This window comes from Urocitellus parryii, chromosome 7 (genome assembly GCF_045843805.1).
Source record: "Urocitellus parryii isolate mUroPar1 chromosome 7, mUroPar1.hap1, whole genome shotgun sequence".
Taxonomy (NCBI): Eukaryota; Metazoa; Chordata; class Mammalia; order Rodentia; family Sciuridae; genus Urocitellus; species Urocitellus parryii.
The window spans coordinates 182,251,571-182,267,076 of record NC_135537.1 but is presented as its reverse complement, the minus strand read 5'-3'; the positions used below and the strand labels follow the sequence as shown (position 1 = coordinate 182,267,076).

Below are 15,506 nucleotides of genomic sequence, written 5' to 3'. Positions count from 1 at the left end.
TGCCAGGGCACTGGCACAGAGCAGGACAGAATCGATGGAAACGTCACACAAAGGCAACTTAATGTTTTTAGCACAAGAAATATAAAATGCTTGATTTATCTAGGTTTAAAATTAAGAATAAGTAACCCCCTTTCAAAAACTGAGGGTCCCTGACTTATGAGAGTCCAACTTGCAATCTCCCGACTTCGTGACAACGGGAGGGCAACAACGCAAGGGTAACAACTGAGGGCAGAAGCTGCACTTTGTGTTCTGATCTCTTCCAAGGGGGAAACAACCAACACTCGGCAGAGTACACTGGCCACACGGCTAAGAGGATGCTCGGGGGCCAGCTGTATTACCTGTGTTTGTCCGCTTGACCATGCTTTGAACTTACAGTGGCTTATTGGGACATTTACAAAATGCACTCCAATGTCTCACATGTGGATAGTGGGCCCAGGAGAAGGACAGGATAGGACCAGGCCACAATCAGGGTAGAACTGGAAGTTACCCTTTATAGAGGTGAGAGAACTGGGAGTATACAGACAGCAGCGGAATGAGAGGACAGAGAAACAAAGAGGAGCAGAAAGACTCAGAACCAGAAAAATAAGACACAGTCATGCAGTGTTTGCTGGGCACTCTGTCCACCCTCTTGAATGAGACTGCCCAGGAACCACGGGAACAATGCCTGGCCATGTACTCTGCTCAAGAAGGAAGGCCTGCTTGGCCTGGAGAGAGGTTGTGGCTGCAGCATTCAGTGGGTTAATATTCAAAGAACAAAAGAAGTCAACGCAAAAGCTGTGCTTTCCCGGTGGCAGGGAGCAGACTCCTCCTGTGAGCATACAGTCATGGCCGTGATGCTCCATCAGCCGATCAGTACTGCGCAGTCCCTTCTGCTGACTTTCAGAGGGTTCTGCTTGGCCCACTTCCAGGTGCCTTTGCAGCCTCACAGCCAGGGTAGACACACACGGCCCCCATGGTGGCTTTGTGGAGCACAAGATCTCATGGTGGATAAACATGATCCACAGGAAATGCAATCTCAGGCCTGAGCCCTACACAAACCATGCTACTTTGTCGTCAGTCTTTTCACCCATAATGTACTTATCGATTGGGATTTCTAGAGTCCAGTAATGACAGAGTCATTTGTATCACACTAATCCTTTTGCCAATAACAATAATGAATTCTGGACAAAATATAAAAAACAACCATTTGAAAATGCCAAAGAACAAACAAACACAGGTAGAAACTGGAAGTGCCGTGACCCTTACAAAGAGGATCTCTCTAGATGAGTCACCCCAGCAGACACCGCGACTCACGCAGCACTCAGCTCAGGGGCAGCAGGCTGGCTGGGCCAAGGAGCTGGAGGTCAGGGGTCCAGGCTGCCAGGAAATTACAGGGAATAACTTTAGAAAGGAAGGAGCCAAAACACAAGCTTTCTGCAAGGCCTTGGCTGACTCCCAAACCACACGCAGGACAAGACTCCAAGGATTCTACAGCAGACAACGGGGAAGCTGAAAATGTGGGCGAAGATTTCAGGATCCCCTGCCTCTCAGAAGAAAGGGAGGGAGATCAAGTCCTGCAGGGTTAGAAGGCCTTTCCATGGACACACGAAGGGATCAACCCTTAGTTACAAGCCACATACAGGGTTAAGAGCTGAACATCAAACTAAGAGTGCAGCTGAAGGGAGCAGCTCTGCGAGCAAGCCTCTGCAAAACCAGCTCATCTCCTGAAAGCCCGAGTCCAGCCCTGGGACCAGACCTCTGCAGGTTTACCTCGCCTCCTGCAGGTGCAGAGCTCAGAGAAGAGAGCACAACCGAGAGCCTGTTCTGACAGCATGCTATCAGAAACCAACGGAAAAAATAGTTTGTACAAGTAGATTCACAGGTGGCCACATTTCAGAACTGGCAGATGAAGACCTTTTAAAATTATGTATATAAAAAAATGTTGATTACTGAGAAAATAGCATGATCAAAAAACACTGAAAATATAAATTCTCTCTTTTTTTTTTTTTTTTGGCCGGGGGGTCGGGGCGGTACCGGGGATTGATCTCAGGGTCACTTGACCACTGAGCCATATCCCCAGTCCTATTTTGTACTTTACTTAGAGACAGGGTCTCCCTGAGTTGCTTAGCACCTCGCTTTTGCTGAAGCTGGCTTTGAATTCACAATCCTCCTGCCTCAGTCTCCCAAGTCACTGGGATTACAGGCGTGTGTCAGCATGCATGGCTGTAAATTCTCGTAAATGAGAAGTTAAAACAAAGACATCACACACACAACTTCAAACTATAGACAGTATGGTTACTTGACTAAGGGTGGCATGGCCAATTCAATGAAATCTACAAAATTCACTTCTGCCAATAACACCTCTTCTCACAGCATTAGAACTGTAACACCTGTTTTCATTTTTCACACTCCTTCCTTCCCTTGCACAGGAGTATCGCTGGGCAATAAAAGGCTCTGTGCAAAAGTAGAGGTAACAACAATGGCTCAAAATACCCACAAACCAGGTTATTAATGATGAAGGAAACAGCTGATTCTTATTAGTTCTTACTACAAGCATTTGCTGTTCTGTGTTTAATTCTTTTTTTTTTTTTTCTGGGGCCCAGGAGCTCAGGCCAGGCATTTGGCAAGAGCCTATCTTAAAAGAAAAGAAAAGAAAGACAGGAAGGACGTGGAAAGCCTTCAGAAAGAAAGATCATTTTTCAGGTAAACAAGAGTCAGATTAACATAGGATGCAAGAAGGCAATGGAGGAGTATTTTAATTTACTAAAGAAAAAGAACTTATAACCCAGAATCTCATGTCCAGCCAAACTGATGTTCAAATGTGGGAGCAAGATAAACTATTGTCAAGCACACAGGCTGCAGGGGGCTTCCCATCAAGACCCCAGGGAAGACAGCCTGGGACAGCAAGCTCAGGTCAGAGGACAGAGACCTCAGGTGCAGGTCCCATGTGCCAAGAGATGTGAAGAAAAGATGATGTGCAAGTTGGCCTGTTTGCTGTCTTAAAACAAGGTGCACAAAGCAAAGGAGCAGGGGCACCGTCTACCATAACCTGGATTGAAATCCTAGATAACGAAGTGTCCGGTGGGGGATACCAGCAACAGAGGACTACTCTTACCAAGGTGTGTCCACAACCCCTATAATCAACATAAAGAGCACAAAAGGCCAACAGAAAAGTGGCAAAGGACATGATCAGGCATCCCAAAGACAAGGAAGCAGATGGCCACTAAACATACAAATGGATGTGCAGCGACACAGACAAGAGAAATGCAAGCCCAGGCCACATGGAGTCTTCTTACACACTGTCAGTCAGCAAGCGCAAAAGCTGAGTGACTCTGTTGGCCCTGGAAAGGATGGTGGTCTGCAGCACGCCTTCAATACTGCCACAAGAGAGGAAGACAGTGCAACCATTCTGCCTTTGTATCCTAAGAGCGAAGATTCCCTTCAACTACAACCTCACGACTCGATTCTTCAGTAGGTAAGAAATTCTAGCACATGTTCAACAGAACATGTGAAAAGAATGGGCATGGCAGCAGGCTTCTACCAGCAGAAGGAAGACACAGTGCTTAGTGTCCAGCCGTGCCAGGGGAAGCCCATGTCCCTGAGCGAGGATCAGTGCACAGCAGCTGCACACCCAGTCAGAGTGAACACCAGCAATGCGGCTCGGCACGCACACAGCCTTCACCACACACAGAGTCTGGACAAGGGAACAGTTGCAGTGAGACAGGCACAAGGAACAACGCACCCAGCACTCGGGTGGGGAGGGCAGGGCAGGCAGCCTGGGCACTAATGAGGAGGTACTACCGAGGTCTGGGTTCAGAGTGGGCAGGGGGCTTGAGGGCGTTTATCAGACGATGAAAATAAGACTTCACTCCCTCAACAGCTGGAGTCAGGCCAGCTACAGACCGGAGATGAGCGTGACCTAGAGGACCAGGACAAATCCAGTTGTGTGCATCAACCTTCAGTGATATCAGGAGTGGGAAGGCGCCCAGGGCCACCCTGCAATCTGTGAAACTCTGACCGCTGTACTCTCACCTCCCTTTTTTGCATTCAGATGATCAAAAATGGCTCTGAGTCTGTCTGTGTATAATCCGTCACAATCATAAAGCTTTTGGCAGCCTAGAACTCAATCTGTGAAGTATGCCATATACAAGGAACACAAGATTTGTGAGTCTGAAGATTTAGAAAGTTAAGGCCCTATAACCAAGGCCCAGTTAAGAAAGGGGGGCGGCGTTCCCAAACCAACAAGGCCTGCGTGTCCTCCCCAAGGCCCTAGCCCTCGCCCTCTACAGAAGTCGCTTCCTTTCCAGGGCGCCGATTTGGACGTACGGTCCACCTTGTCATCAGCCACCTCACATAAATGGATTTTATTTTTGTTTTTTGCAAAGTTGCGATTTGAATCCTACATCAGTCATGTAAACTTGCTGCCTCTTTAGAATGTGTACAGGCCTTCCCCTTCCTCACCTGATCATTTCATGGACCAGCACTGCCGGGAGAGTCTGCCCAGAGAACAGGAGTGCTGGTTACCATAGTGGACACCTCACTGCAGGGCACTGGGCCTCAGGGCAAGTGCTCTGGCAGGAGGAAACTTCTGGCGGAGGAAGTATTTATTCCACCATCCTTATGCCACAGTTTTCATTAAAATTCACTTTTACTTTTATTGAAAACATCTTCTCTTTTGACCCACTAAGACAGTGAACTGTACTAATGGATGGACAAATGAAGTCACCCACACAGGTTGATGTGACTCCATGGGGCTAGCATCTGGGATTCCCCTGGCATAATGCAGGAGTCCACCCACTGCCGTCGAGCTCGTCCGGGTCGGTGCATGTGTGTGAATTCCTCAGGCTGGATATTCTGGTGAAGGTAACTTTAATAGGGGAGCTTACACTTATTGAAATATGACATGCTTAAATGCTGTTTCATTACCATTTGTTCTACATTTCAAGAATAATTATCTGTATGAATCCTCGTTGCTTCATTGTTCTTGCTTCTCATTTTTTATTACTTTTCATTTCCCGTAACACCTATTCTACTGACAAGTGATCTTAAAGTCATTTAAATTTTGCAACTGAATTATTTGATTTCTTAAAGTGTTTCCTTCTCTTTGTTGGCCCTCTTCATCTCTGTATTATCCTGCCATCTATATTAATATTTCCCTTTTGCTTCCCCACAACCCCCCTTCCCGTGACTTCATGGAGGGGACAGAGCAACTGCTGCCTGAGACCCAGCTTCAGGGCCCCTTCCTCTGGTGCTGTGCCGTATCATACTCCTTTCTGGAGGGCAGGGCGTTTCCATGGTCCTGTGTCCACATCCTTTTTCCTCTCTGGCTGTCCTAGGTAGAGGTATCTGTCCTGGGTCTGCTGCCTTGTCTAGTGTGACCTGTTCACTTACGCAGAAGTGGTCGGGCTGCAGAAGCCACTCAGCACATGAGTGGCAGGACGTCCCCAGGCCACCTCACGCTCTGGGAGAGTGGGCCTGTAACTGTAGCAAGGAAGGTGGAGGCCACGGCCCCACAGGCCTACCACAAATCAGGGGGTTCCGTGTGGTTTGTGGTGCTGGGCTGGAAGCCAGGGCCTTGGTGCCAGGCCAGTGCTCCACCACTGAGCCACCCAGCCTCACCAGTTTTGAAGGTCTCTGTCCACAGGGTCCTCTCACCCCTGCCGTTCTCACAGGGAGGAAGGTCACATAGCAGCACTGCGTCTATCCTCTGTGTCTGGACCTGCAGGACCTCACTGTGTGTGGCACATAACATTGACATACCTCCCTACCCCACCCTGTTAAAAGGCTTCCCCTTTCCCCTCGCTTCCTCCGGCTTCACCAGCATGGGGAGCCGTCCTTCTCAGATTTGGCCACTGCCCGTCTCCACACTATAGGGTGACTCCACAACGGAGGGTCTGCAGTGCAGTTCCACTCTGACAAGCTCAGAGTCGGAAGACTCCAGGGAAGGGCTCAGTCCCACAAGACAGCCCCACTTCAGACACCAGTCGCAAGACCCAGGCCACCTGAGCTTCTGATCCCTGGTCTCCTCCTCCGATTTGCCAACATGTAGGAGAACTCACAGAACCCAGGAGGGCCCCTCACCAACATTAACCGGTTGCTATAATAGACACGACTCAGGAACTGCCCAGTGTGTTGGAGTGGACGAGGTGTGCGGAGGAGTGCGTGGCTTCCACACGCTCCAGCTCTTCCCTTAGAGGTTTCAATGCAGGCCTCACCGTGCAGGCTCGAATCACTGGCCACTAGCAGCTGCACTCAATCTCCACGGCCCCCACGAGAGGCAGGACCTAAGGTCCCTTCTTCTAGTCTCGATCAGTCCTTCTGGTCATCAGCCCCCACGGAGAAGCCATCTCAGGAGGAAAAGCCATCTTGCTAGCATACAAAAGCCCTGCTTGCCCCAGAGGTCTCCATGTGCCAGAAACCTGGGACAAAGACCAAATCCTCCTTTTAATCACACCACGGGGGTTACAGGAGTAGGCGGCAGGCCCTGCACAGCGGTTCTAAGTGCTGATGAGTTTAACTCACTCCATTTCCTGCCCCAGCAGCAGAGGACTCACAATGCTTTCTGCTCTCCACCAAGGCAATCTAAGAGCCCTTTCGCTGGCCTCTAGCTGGATGGGAACTGCAGTCTGGCAGGGACTCTGTGTTTCTGCAGTCTCAGGACAGTTGCCGCATGCTAGCAATCACCAGGCCTATGGAGGCTGTGGGTCCCTGGGCCAGTGGAGGTGCTGACACCCTCAATCTTTAGCACATTCCTTCTACACACGGCCTAGTCCTACAAGTGTCCAGCCGGGCCCAGGAGAGACCCAGTGTTGCTATTAGGTGCTAATGACCGTCTTGGGGCCATCAGAGCTCTTTCCAGGTCTGTGGAGAGGCACCTAAAGTTCTCTGGTGTTTTCTACAGATGATGTGTTTCTGTGTGGGGGTAGAAGAGCAGAAGGTATAAACTGGGGAGGGAAGACAATCAGGGTTCAAAGACATTCTCCACCCCTCGCAGCACTTGCTGTTTCAGACTGCAGCCATGACTGTGATCATCTGCAGCATCTCCAGCTCCTCGGTGTCCCCAGGCGTCTGTCCAAGTGCTCACCTGTGGTCTCTGGCTCTCCTCTAGTGAAGGATACACTCAAATATTTTGCCCATTTAAAAAATGTTTTTGTTTTCCTGTTGGGAGGGTTCTACATTCCAGTGAAAGTCTTTTGTCCTGAAATTTGCTGGTATTGCCTCCCAGAATGACAAAGCAAAGACTGCGACAAACTCCAGTTTATTATCATTTTCTTTTAAGAAATATGCTTTTTGAAGTCATACTTAAGAACTTCTAAAACAAAGGATGACTACTATGTTCTTTTTTCTCCTCTTAAAAAAAAAATGTTACTTTTCTAAAATCTAGAAGATTGCCTGGGGTTTGAGGGTGAGGTCTAGAGTCCACCTTGAGTTAAACTTTATATGAGGTATAAGTTACAGAGCAAGGTTCATCTTATCACAGAGATGGCCAGTCATTCCAGAACCACTGTTGAAAATACTGTCCTTCAGTGACTTATCCTTGCAGCTCTGCTGAAGTCAGCTGGCCACTTCAGCACGGATCTGCTTCTGGCCTCTCTATTCTGCTCTACTGGCCCACGTGTCTGTCCTCTTGCCAACACCACACCATTTTGAGTTCTAAGGCTTTATAGCAACTTTTAAAGTTGGATCGCATCAGTCTTCAAACCTTATTCTTCTCTTCCAAAATTACTTGGGTAAACTAATTCTTTATAAACATTAAAATCAACTTATCATTATTTACCTAAAAGCCTGCTGGCATTTTGATTAGATCAAACTGAACGTGTAGATCAGTATGGTAAAACCTAGCATCTCGATGACAGTGAGTCTTGCCATCTGTAGACTACTTCCCCATTCATACAGACCTTCTTAGATGTCTTTCTTTCCTCAGGGTTTGCAGTGTCCAGGGAGACACTCTTAAGTACTTTGTAACTTTTGCAACCTTACAAAGGGTTGCCCTGTGTTTTGCACATTAAGACTCAGGGTCTAGGTTAGTTGCGACTTTAATTCTGATGAATGCCACTACGCTCTGGCAGCACCAACTCCTTTTGAGACTTCTCTTGTACACAAGCTATAGCTGGGCCAAGTGGCTAGGTGTCAGTCACCTTGATGAACGTGCCTGGTATGAAATTCTGAACCCTCCCTTCAAAAACAGGTACCTGGAGGCTGAGATAACGCACTGTCTGGGACTACAAATGCTAGTGCTTTCAGACCACCATTGAGACACAGCTGGTGGTGACCCCCTGTGAAGCCTCAGTCTGAGACCTTTGACTCTGTTGGCATTAAGGACCTACATGAGTGCCACCCTAAACAGACTGGTCACCAGGGCGATTTCTTCCATGCATTCAAGGGAGTTTGGTTCATCTCTAGCCCAGGTACTCAAGGTATTTTCTTTTACCTAATTTTGCCTATATTTTCATCTTTTTATTTGGTTTATTTTTGTTTTCTGCTTTTGTGTACACTACAGCAAACTGACTTATTCAGGAGTCATGCCATGCCATGCTTGGCTGATCATGTAATGAAAGGCTAAAGGGACCAGCCCCTACCAGAAGAAGCAAATCTCCAAGGTTTAAGTGTCACCTGGCATTGGAGAACTGGACACAGCTGGCTGGTCCAGCATAACAAAATGCTACCTTCTTCAAATTTGGATTTCTGTTAATGCCAAGTACAAGGAAAATGTAATTCACCTGTTTTTCTATCCGACAACCTTATTACAATCATTTACCAGTTCTAAAACTGCCTTGGTAGATTCAATGGATTCTCTAGAAATGAGTCAGTCACTTGCAAGTGTGTATGGTCTTCCTCTCAATGGGCTCCTCTGTTGCTTCTTTCCTCGCCTCTGAGACTGAAGGTCTTTTAGCACCATGCTGGATGGAGTTGTCCAAATCCTGTCTCATCTGAGCTCAGTGGGAGGACAGCATTCAATTCTCCCAGTAAACACGACACTGGCTGACAGTATATTTCATACATGCTTTCCATGAGGCTGAGAAATCCCTTTGTATTCCTGGTTTGCTGAATTTTAGACAAGGAAGGATGTTGAAGTGTTCAGCTTTTATCTGCATTGAGATGTCATGAGTTTTTCTTTAAATTGTTAAGGTGGTGGATACCACTGACTTCTGGACAGGGAACCAACCTTGCATTCCAAGAGTAAGTCAGTCCCACTTGACTGGAAGTGCTGTCCCTCTTCCCCACTGTGCTGTAATGAGTATATGTTAGTTTTCTGTCCCAGGTTTCTGGCCCCGAGCAGTTAAAACTCCTAGAATTTTCTGAGTGATTAGAGTATCTTTTGTTTTTCATATCAAGCCCCTTTTGACCCCACCTGCTAGCAGGTAACTCAGAGGGGTCCTAATGGCTGTAGAATGGGGCTGGTCCAACAGGGAAATGAACTGCATAAAGGCTCCTGAACAGGGGACCCAGAGCTCCTCCTTTGGCAGGTAAGCACAGGATGGGGTGGGCATGTGGCACGCCCTCTGGCTCTCTCCACTAGGCAGGAGACCCCTCCTGCTCTGCTCTGCTCTGCCAGTGCCAGTTTGGGACCTACACCCTTGGCACAGTGGAGACCAAGGAATGGACCAAGCCCTGAAAACCTGTCCCCACTAGTCATTCAGTTCCCATGCCTGCTCCCCTCAGTCCTCAGGCCGTGGCTGTCTGGGCTGGGTGCAGTGTGAAGGGCAACTCCTCCTCCACCAGTGGGACTGTGGACTGGCTCCCACCAGCCTGCAAGAGTCCCTGGAGGTCTCTGCTGATGAGTGTCATGAAGCCCCCACAGCCAGGTTACTCAACCCATCCTCCTGAATACAGAGGGGTCCTAATGGCTGTAGAATACAGAGCAGACGGACAGAGTGTGCGGGTGCCAAATATCACTTAACAGCAACCCCAAACAACCTGCAAACAATGCACCGCTGGAATGAAAACCAGCAAACCCCTCCAACTCTCCAATCCAATCGGTTAAAAAGGCGGTGGGCGGGGGGGCCAAAAAATCAAAAACCATCCTACTGGGACACTGGAGCTCTCTGCTTCCTGGCTGCCACGCCCTGAGCAGCTTCCCTCCCAGGCTCCCTGGCTGGGATGTGCTGCTCAATTCTGGCTCAGTGCTCTGGAGCCAGCTGACCATGGGCTGAACTTCTCAACACCTGAGCCAAAAGGGAGTTTTCCTCCTCTAAGCGGTTCTTGGGAGGTTTCCTGGTTGCTGCAATGCAACATCAGGCAAGTGCTCTACACACAGCTGGTCCCCCAGCCCAAACCTGTTTTTGAGGAATCTAAGACTTCAAGGGAGGCTCCTGGACTCTCTCACCTTGCTGCCCCTGAGGTTACCAATGACTCATGCTGACTTGCGAAGCAGAAAACCAGCACCCCTTCTGAAGAGGCAAATCTGTCCCTAGAGGCAACTCTCAGGATACAAAGAGCACAAGGAACTGCCAGGAGTGCTCCACCGACAGCTGTGTCGACCACTCTTTAGTGTCGTGAGGCCTGTGCACGTTAAACGCCACTGTGTATGTTTAGAACCTAGCTTGTTTGGGACAACTTCAAATTCTTGCTTCTCAGCCTAGGATTCAAGTCTCAGTGTGTTTTCATCTAATAAAGTAAAACCACAAGGCTGTGTTTACACTTCATACTGACAAAGACCAGAGGTAAATAGATACCATACTGCCTGGAGCCAGGCAGACAGGAGGGAGGGCCACAAAGGACAGAGCTTCTCATGGTCACCTCCCCAGAGCCCCTCAGGAGCCCTGGCTGCCTGTTTTAATTCAGGTGCCTGAATGACAGTGGTGCTGAGCCACAGTGATGAGGTGGTGATGCTGCAACCCCTGGGAGCCACGGTGCTGTACTGAGAGGAGTAACAAGGAGGGCAGCCGAAGGGGCACGCTGCCTACCATGTACACCTGCACCTCCACTCACTCCCTGTCTGGGAAGCAGGGTGGTGGCGTGGCACACCCATCAAACTGTTTCTTCAAGACATTTGTAATTTTTTTAAAATTACAAAGACTGGAATACTTAAGTTACAATCTTCCACTGGGCTTACTCTTATCATGGTTCTCTCTTGCCATCTGATTTGCTCTTACTATGTTAAGAGGACATGCCCTTGACCCCCACCTTCCCCTTACACTCTCCAGTCAGCCCTCATGGAGCCAGAGGCCAGTCACCACCTCTGAAGGAGGCGGCTGCAGTGGCCCCAGGCTCTTTCCCACTCATCACTCACCCACTACCTGGAAAGGATAACCCCACTTAGAACTTGGGCCAGTAAGATTCTGGGAGCAGCAGAGCTCGTGAGCTTGTGCTGGCAGCCTTCCATGGCTCACTGTGCAGTCAGTCTGTCCCCATCACAGGGACAGAGACAGATATCGCTGCAGAGCTCTGAAGCTGGTGCACGTTTCCTGGCCAGTAGCCAAGCCCCGAATGCCAAAAATGAGGGAAGAGGAGATCAGCTGGAAGGAATTAAAACAGGTCTGGAGCAGAGCAGAGCAGAGCAGAGCCCCAGCTCCTCCGCCTCCAGACACAACAGCAGCCTCCAGCAGAGAGGCAGCCGGGGCACTTCTCACCAGTTCTCCTCTTCCTCTGCCAAGGGGTCTCCCTCTCCAAGCAGACTCCTGAAGGAGGAGAGCTGGGACAGACACTTGGCTACCTGGGCTGACCACACCCCTCCTTAGTCGGCATCTCAGGCCAGGTTCTATTCAGGTCTCCTAAATATGCCAACCACCTCAGCTGCCGCGCTCCAACTCGAGACAGCACCGCAAAACATACTCTCAAAAGCATCCTCAAATGGGGCTATTTTTGAAGATGTTTTCTGTTTAAACCTGATCCTTGATGATCATGTTTTGCTCAATGATAGGTCAGCATATTATCGCAAAAACTCAATTCATGGAAGGGGAAGAAGAGAGGAGGAGGGAGCAGTGAGGTGAACCCGGGCAAGGAGAAGTGGGAGAGCAAGCAGCTGCTGGGCCCCCAGGTGGGTGGGCAGGGGGCAGCTGGCTCCGAGGGGGGTGCACCTGCACTGTACTGGCATGTAAGATGGAAAGAGCCTATAAACCACATAAGAGGCAAGGAACAGAGATGCGAGTGTATCCTGGGTGGCAGTTCTGCCTGAGGAGACTCACTCTTTGCAGCTCCACCTGCCCAGCCCCTCTGTGCTGGCGGCCAGTGTCTGTGTAGACAAACCGCTATGCACCAGCTCCTATGCTGACGACTGAAGCTTCCGTGGTTCTGCCTTGTGTAGTCATGAGGACTTCATGCATGTCCCTCTCCTCTGGTCCCCTTCCCTCACCTACAGGATTCTCCCCACTGACTGCCTCAATCACACTTAGGAATAAAGTGCCAGAGTGTTTCTGAACCATAACAGCTCCAACATAGCATTAACTTCTTGTGAACATTTATCAATTGTGCATTTGATGAGTACCAGACATTTCAGCTGCTTTATGACCGTGAGCACATTAACTTAATAGAAGCAGATGGACATGATGACAACATGCTGGCTTGAGGATTTCACAGGGAATCTCGCCAGATATGAAAACTTCCACCAGAGCAAGGTGTCCACAGCAGGCGAGGCCAGTGGTACAGGTCAGGTGAAGAGGCAAAGCCAGGCACTTCCCACTTCTCTCCATCCTCAGCAGCACTGGAAGCAAGGTGGGAAGGCCCATGTGGCGGAGGTGAGGAGAAAGAGCAAGGACCACAAGCTCCAATGCAGAGCATCCTCCACCTGACTGTTCCTCAGTTTGCACTTGCCCCATGGTGAGGAGAGACTGGTGAGCTCGCACACTGCCCCACTTGCTGATTGTGTCTGCTTGCCCCTAGTCTGTGATTTACACAGGAGGTCAGCAGTCAGGGACGTAGTCCTCCGTTGGAATTCTCTACAAATCAGCCCTCAAGGTTCCAGAGGCAGATGGGCCCACTGTGAATAAGGGGCAGCCTGGAGGCCGTGGGATTTTACTAAGGGAACCATAATGTGAACACTGATGGAGAAGGAACAACCCAGATGCTGCTTCCTCCTGGGAGCCCTGGCTGAGCCAGATTCCCCCCTGCAGGTCCCCAGAGCACCTGCATGCACTGCTAGTCACAGGACACAATGATAGTCCCAGGGCTCTGTTCAGACTTTCACAAGGCACCTGGAGGACACTTAAGAGTGTCCTGCGATTCATTTTCACTTACTTTCATGAATGGTTTTGTGTTTTTATAGGAAGAAGCCCATATCCATGAAAAAAAAAAAAAAAAAAAGCCAGTTCACAATGGTGGAGCATGCAGACAGGAGCTGCGCTTCTCATTCCCAGTCCTACCAAGGTCCTTAGCCTGCGTCTGCGAGGAGGCTGAGACAGGTGTGGGCTGGAGTGTGCACCCCAGCATGTCCCCGTTCTTGCATAAACTCGTGGTCCTGCTACTCCAGTGGCTGTGGTGGATGCAAATTGCACAGCTTGGTCCAAACACTGTGGAGATAGCCCTCAGCGGTGAACAGCCGCTGCCTTGCGAACTGAGAACACTCACTGTAGATTGGACTTTGTGCTTTTGTTTTTTTGCTGAAGTAAGTAATTTCACCATCTATTCCTGAAGGAATGCTCTTTTAAACATTGAGACACAAGGAAAAGGTGATGAATAAGAAATCAACAGTAACGTTATAACAAGAATGAAAATCATTAAAAAGACCATTTCTTGGGCTGGGTTGTGGCTCCATGGTGGAGTGCTCATCTAGCATGTGTGAGGTGCTGGGTTCGATCCTCAGCACCACATAAATATAAAATAATAAAACAAAGGTATTGTGTACAACTACAACTAAAAAAAATGAAAATAAAAGACCATTTCTTGGTAATCTTTCTTTCTTTTTGGTACTCAGATTAAGCCCAGCTTTTTTTTTTTTTTTTAAATACCACTGAACCCCACCCCTAGCCCTTTTAATTTGTTTTATTTGTTAATTTTTAAATTTGGGGTTTGTTTTGTTTCTTTTGGAATCCAGTGGTGCTTTACCAATAAGCCATATCCCCACCCCTTTTTTATTTTTTTTTAATTTTGAGACAGGGTCTCGCTAAGTTCTTAGGGTCTTGCTAAGTTGCTGAGGTTGGCCTCAAACTTGTGATCCTTCTGTCTCAACCTCCTCAGTCACTGGGATTTTAGACATGTGCCACCACCCCCAGCTTTCCTGGAGATTTTTCTAATTGTTATGTTCAAACGAGAGGGTGGCAAGGCTTCTGGGAGGTACAGGTGTGCCAAGAACCTGGGATTTTCTTCCTGGGGCTTGGCTCTCGGCCAGCTCATTAAGGAAGAATGTGGCCTGGGAATTAGCCCAGCCCTGTGTCCTAATTCTCACCTGCCACTGAGATCAGGATCCTGGAGAGATGGCTGGCCCTGACATCTGGTGGCATGGAAACAGTGTGATTCTGGTGGTCCTAGTACTGTTAGGGCTGAGATACAGCCCAGGGGTAGAGTGTGTGCCTGGCATGTGTGACAGATTTGATCCCCAGCACTGTAAAGATAAATAAAGATTTGCTGGTGATTTGATTAATCCATAAAAGGAAAAAAAAAATATTTTTCAAAGTTGTTATATGCTCATGGTGCTGAAATTGCAAACATTTTGGAGTAGATACAAATAGTCCTATCCTGACTTTTCCTAATTTTAAAAACTGCATAATTATTTTAAGTTCTACACAATAAACTAACCCAACAGTCCATCGAATGTTGCTGGGGTGGAAGCATGCTAAGCTGAGGCTCCTCCCTCTTTGACCTCTGGGATTCCTTGTTCTTCGCCTACACTAGTCCAAAGTCACTCCAGTAGTACATCTGTCATTCCTCTGAAGACCTTTCTCAAAGCCAAACACACAGACGACACCTCTGCACCAAGTTTCCAGATGGTTACGTGAATAAGCATCAGTAAAGCTGAAGGGAACATGACCCTGACACATATGCCAGATCGGAAGTGCTCCATACTAAGGTGCTGACTGAGAGTCCGCCTGGCTCTTGGGGTCAGCCCAGCCCTGACTCAGTCAGGGGCACAGCACCTGCTCGCTTGCTTGCTCGTGTTTACCTAAGGAATCTGGTCGTTGTGTCACCTGGGGCCTCCTTTCTCTGACTCAGTGCTGGTTCTTCCTCTCAGTGACTTATAGACACACAGAACAGACTTTGCACTTTCTCCATGCAAACACAACACTTCACACCTATGAGCCATCTGACAGGCAGCCTGACCTTTCAGTAGAGAGGTTTGGTGACAGCTGTTGCATGAGCTATGCCCTTTGACCTACTAATCCCATTTCTGAAAACAGCTGGAGAAATGCTCCAAAATAAGGAGAAGCTCCGAGGCTCTGCAAAGACAAAAAAAACTGTAATTTTATACTAACAGGGGAATCCTTAAGTCATTGTGCCAAAATATGATGAAATATTGAATTTGAAGCTAAAATACTGGGTGACAACGTAAAATGGTAATCTTAAGTAGTTTTTTAATTTTAGAAACAAAATATATATACACACACACACATACATACATATATGAGAGTCCAACTGAGTAAAACTATGTACAT

The 15,506-nt window shown here is 48.5% G+C and overlaps 1 protein-coding gene across 1 annotated transcript in view; it reads right to left on the bottom strand.

The window, feature by feature from the left end:
- The window catches only part of Rptor (regulatory associated protein of MTOR complex 1), a 338,384-nt gene that overhangs the window by 129,759 nt on the left and 193,119 nt on the right, over positions 1-15,506 (bottom strand). The window lies entirely within an intron of this gene.